Consider the following 6,000-nt stretch of genomic DNA (forward strand, 5'->3'; position numbering starts at 1 on the left):
GCCCGGGGGAAGATGGTCTTAAACTCTAACTTCCGATTTCAGGAGATGTTGGTTGTGGTTATTTATGGACAAGAGTCCGATTTAGGATTGACTTGTTTGTTGACTGTTGATTCCGATAGAGATTCTGCTAGGGATGAGCTAATTTTGGAAAGATTCCAGGGGTGCTCGGGCAGAGCTTCTGTTGGGGCTGGATATTTTTAAAAAAGATTCCAGGGGTGCTCGGGCAAAGCTTCCACTAGGATCGGCTACTTTTGAAAAAGATTTCAAGGGCACTTGGGCAAAGCTTCCACTGGGACTGGCTACTTTTGGAAAATAAAAGATTCCAGGGGTACTTGGACAGAGCTTTCGCTGGGACCGACTACTTTTGGAAAAGATTTCAAGGGCACTAGGGTAGAGCTTCCGTTGGGGATGGATTATGGAAGGCTAGGTTGAGGTGGCACTCGAACAGGGCTTCAGCATGAAACTTTCCGTTTTTGGCAAAAAACTAAAAGCACTCAAAGGGGGAAGCTAAAACTTTTCATTTTTAGTAAAACATGGATCGAACTAAAACTTGGATTGAAGTTCTTTAAAACCCCAAAGAACACTTCGAAGATCCGAGCAAAACTTCGGATCTTTATGAAGATCGCTTCGAAGGCCCGAAGAAGATCAAAGGGGGAGGAAAGGAGGAGGAGAGGGGGCAGAGCTCCTACAAGAAAGGGATTGCTCTTAAGAGAGTCTTTTTGTGTCCCCTTATAAGTGAAAGGGGGGTATTTATAGTTTTTTGAAATCAATGAGGTGATGACACCTAATTTTTACCTAGTAGGTGAAGACCAATGACATGACATAAAGTGTAATGTGATATTTTTAAAAATGATGAAGATTTTTTCTTGTTTGTGAAAGTGGACAAGATCTTTTATGACAAATAGAGTCTTTTTCTTAAAAATTGGGATTTTTAGCAAAAAATTGTAGGGGGAATTTTTAGCAATAAATCCGACTGTCGAGAAAATTTTAATCAATGAGATGATGACACCTAATTTTTACCTAGTGGATAAGACCAATGACATGACATAAAGTGTGATGTGATATTTTTAAAAATGGTGAATATTTTCTTTTGCTTGTGAAAGTGGATAAGATATTTGTTGCTTTTGAAAGTGGAGAATATATTTTTTGGCAAATGAAATATTTTCTCAAAAAGTGACATGACATAAAATGTGATGTGATATTTTTAAAAATGGTGAAGATTTTCTCTTGCTTGTAAAAGTGGATAAGATATTTTTTTGCTTTAGAAAGTGGAGAAGATATTTTTTAACAAATGGAATCTTTTCTCAAAAAGTGAGATTTTTAGCAGAATACCTGACTGTCGGGAGAATTTCTGGAAAAAATACGAAAATGTCAGAAAATCTTTAGAAGTGTCGGGAATGACTTTCAGGAATGATTACGGGAGATCCGTAAGCCCGATTTTAACGCACCATATATCATTAGAATCATATTTTCGAGTACTATCCATTCGTATGGTCACTTTGGATTCCTTCGCATATGAAAAGTCAAAATTGGACCCTATTTCCTCCCACATCAGGTTTAAGGGTTTTCGGGTAAATCAGGGTTTGGGTAGGCTTGGGATGGTTAAGGGTAGTGATGAGCACAATAATGTATGAAATCTTAGGGATATAAGTGTACATTTTGCCCCACTTTGGATAGTACTACTTTTATCTTACTTGTTTTTTTTTAGTTTCCAAGTTTACAAAAGAAAGTGTTAAAAGTAAATTAAGAACCGATCCAAGCTTGAACTAACTTGTCCAAAGGTGGGACCCAGTCATTGGTACCATATCCCCTCTCCTACAAAATCTTGAAGATTATTCTCTCCTTGCCACCTCACAGAATCTTAAAGATGCTATGCAGAGATTCCTTTATGATTTAATCAAGATTGCAAGATATTGGTTAATATTGCAGGGTAGGAATAGAATTTGTTAATTTTGGAAACAGATTCTGTCTTTCCTCACACAATATCTCCGAGAATGAGGATTTTTACTAAAATTTAATTTAATTTTATTTTCTTTCTTTCTTAAAGAAGACTTGTAAAAGGGAGGAGGCTAGACCAAAGCCCTATAAAAGCCCCTTCCTCTCCCTCCTATTTATTATTATTCCCTTTAGTTTATTTTCTAGTTTATGCTTAGTTCTCTTCTCTCTCCCTCTCTCACTCTCTCACTCTCTTTAGTTTTAGTTCTTCTTTATTTTTTCTTTAATCACTTTTGTAATAGCTTTTTATGTCAATTAATGCAAGCACTCTTTTATTCTTATTCATCTTTTTATGTTTATGATTTATGCAATTAAGTTGTAATTTTTAAAGTTATAGTTCTAGGCTTAGATCTAGGTGACAAGATCACGAGCCGTGGAGCATTTTTTTTTTCAAGATTTGTTTTCTCTAGTACTAGAAATTTTAGATTTGGTTTATTCTAGATCTAGTTTTTAGTACTGATAGTATCTCAAATCACCCAAGCTTTCAAGTTCAAGCATTGATTCAAGTAAGTAGGCTCCTTCAGTAATCTTCTCTCTCCCCTCTCATTCCCTCTTCTAACTACCCTTTATTTCATAATTTAGAATTTTAATTTCAGTTGTTATATTATTCCTTTCCCTTTCCCCTAAGGTTCATGGCTAGTGTATGTGTTGGCGTTGCCCCTCCTAGCCATAGAACCATCAATTTATTGCTTTTATTTTAATTGTCTCTATTTCCCTAAAGCCAAGTAGAGTAACCCTTGTAAGATTGACTCTCTGGTCAAGTAGGGAAGCTCATATTATAATGAATCCCTCGGGCTAAGTAAAGAAACCTACTTGTGAGTCTCTCTCTAGCTTTACTTTATTTTTATTTCAACATTTTTTTCCTTTATTATTTTTTTTAATTATATGGGTTGTTTATTTTTAGTTATTTATTTATTTAATTTTAATTGCATGGCTTGCGTTTTTAAATTCTTAGACGACGAATGGTTATGATGTTATTTTAGATACATATGTTTAGGACGGTAGTTAGAATTAGATCACAACCATTAATAGATTCACTTTCGCATTATTAAAAGAAGTAAAAAAATAAAGTGGTTGCTCTCCCTAAGTTCGACTCGTAGCTACACTGATCCGTACTCTTGCGGTTACATTTAAAATCTAAAACAAGTTTTTGGCGCCGTTGCCGGGGAGACAGCTCCATATTAATTTTCACTTTCTTTTGGTAAATCGGAGTGCTTTGTTTGCTTTGTTTTATTTTTTCTTTTCTTTTATTGAATTCTTGAGAAGATCAACTTGCAATAATAGTTGTGTCAGTGGAGGTCGCCATGCCTCACAGTATGACAAAGACAGGTTTCGCCCTGTAGCAGTACCTCAGAAATTGACCTGAGCAACTCCAGATCCCTGCCAGTAAGCTCTCAAAAAGCCAAAACAAAAAAATCAAAAATCAAATAAAAAAATTTTTTAAAAAAAAAGAATTTTTCTTTCAATTCTTTTGTGTTTGTCTTATTCTAGTTGTGGGTAGTTTTCTGTTGCATGAGTGTGTGGACCCGTGATTCTACCAATCGTTTAATAAGAGTACCTATTTTAAAAATGGCAGAACAACCTAAGCCTACTTCAAAGGATATATTCAACCCAGCCAGGGCAGTCTAACCTTCTTGCATTAGATTACCAGTTGCCACAGGGAACAATTATGAGCTTAAAACTCAATTCATCACTATATTACCCCACTTCCATGGGCTATCCTCCGAAGATGCTTATTTGTTCCTGAGAGAATTTGAGGAGGTTTGTGTCATCATTAAGATACAACAGCTCAGTGATGACGCTGTTAAACTTAGATGCATTAACTTTTCACTCAAGGATGGAGCAAAAAGATGATTATATGGGCTGCCAACCAATTCCATTACCACATGGGATCAGTTTATGGTAGTGTTCTTAAGAAAAAATTTTCCCTGACATAAAACAAACAAACTTAAGAGCGAGATCATGCAGTTCCGATAGAAACCTCAAGAGTCATTTTCTAGACTCATGGAAAGGTTCCAAGACCGTCTCCAAGAGTGTCCCCATCATGGGATTGACAAATGGCATCTTTGCCAAATAATTTATGAAGGGATAGACTACCATATCAAGCAGATGTTAGAGTCTATGTGTCCTACAGGCTTCACAGTTTATACGGACAAAAACGAAGCTTGGAACTTTTTGGTTGACCTAGCTGAAAAGACAAGAGAATGGGAGTCTACTCAGGAAAGTGAGAGAACTATAGAAGGTAAAGGCTACTATGTCGATGGGATAGTAGCCAAAGAGGCCCATTTAGATAGCCTCATTAAGATAATAGAAGCCCTTGTCCCTAAAGCACATGCCCCAATCCACCAAGTCCAAAATCAGGTCTCTATGTGCAATTGGTGTCACTCCCCTGGACATGTAATGGAAGAATGCCCCAATAGTTCTAGGGGCAATGAAAGTGTTAATGCTCTTTACCTGAATAACCCATTTAGCAACACTTATAATCCAAGGTGGAGAAATCACCCTAATTTTTCATGGAGCCAAGGGAATTAAGGAGGTCCATCCAACTTTCACAACCAAAGGCAGCCTAGTCCCCAGAGGCTCAATTTTGCATCACTACCTAATTCTTTCCCTCGGCCTAATCTAGGTTTTCAGTCAAATTTTTCTAGGCCCCCTCTCCAAGCACCTTATCAACAACCCCTAGGGTTTACATCCACTGGAGAGGCGACAAGAATTAGTGAGCTAGAGAAAAGCATGGCTCTTCTCCGGATAAGCCACAATAATGTGGAGAGACAACTCACCCAACTTGTCACAATCATGCATAAGAAGGAGAAAGAAAAATTACCTAGTCATCCAGAGCCAAATCCTAGACATTAGGTGTAATATCCCGCTTCTTAAACCCGGTCTGATTTCGCGATTAAACCGGTTTAACCATGCAGGAACCGAGCCAGAGGAGGTTAGAGCGGGTTCCTTATGGACTATGATGGCACGGGTGACCTTAAACACCGGCTGGCCCGACAAGTCCGAGCCAGTGCCAGAAGAGACGGGAGTACCCAAACCGTGTACGTGCACCTACCATAAGGCTATGTACGGATAAAACAGGTATTATATCTGTATTTTAAGATATATATGTTGGCTACAATGTATGCCTGGGGTGAGGTTTGAGCCGAGGTCCGAGCCCGGTCAAAATCCCAAGTTTTGACTCTCGGATGGGTATGTCAGGTGGGTACACCCACCCACCTGAGTGACCCATCTAACACTATTCACTTAAGTAGGGATAGTATATAAAGCTTTATGATTTCTTTTCTTTCCATTTATTACCCCGCACGTTTGGTGAGAAAAGTAAAGAGGAGAGATAAAAGAAAGGGGAGAAGAAGGGAAGAGGAAGAAAGGAAGGATTTCAGTGGCGCCGAAGCTCGATCTTGCCATTCCGGTGCCGGGAGAGTAATCTTCAACTCGAGATCTACAGTTGGAGGTAAGAAAAGCTGGGTTTTATGAACATTCACCATACCCAAGCTTTAAACCCTTGATTCGAGTATGATTTCTTAAGATCTTGTAAACACCCTTTGAAATGATGGATCTAAGGTTTAATAGATGATTTATGTGCTGATCTTGAAGGATTTGAAGAGATATTGACAAGGTAGAAGGAGCATTGTGAGTTGGAAGTGATTTGGAAGGTTTGAAGTCATTCTTGAGCAAAGAAGGTATGATGGTTCCCCTCACTTGAATCTAACTTATATCTAAGCTAGAACCATCCTATAGGACTTTAAATGTGTGAAGAATGGGTTGAGAAAAGCCCTATTTGGGTCCCCAAGGAATGGAGGAAGTTGAGAAGAAACTGGGGTTTTTCCGCCAAAACCGGCGGGTGCAACCGGCGGGTCCCTACCCGCCTGAGACACCCACCTGAGAGGGTCAGGGGGTCCCTGGCCAAACCGGCGGGTAGGACCGGCGGGTCCTACCGGCGGGTCCATACCCGCCGGTCCAAAACCGGCGGGTAGGACCGGTGGGTAGACAACCCACCTGAGT

This window comes from Macadamia integrifolia, chromosome 2, assembly GCF_013358625.1.
Source record: "Macadamia integrifolia cultivar HAES 741 chromosome 2, SCU_Mint_v3, whole genome shotgun sequence".
NCBI lineage: Eukaryota > Viridiplantae > Streptophyta > Magnoliopsida > Proteales > Proteaceae > Macadamia > Macadamia integrifolia.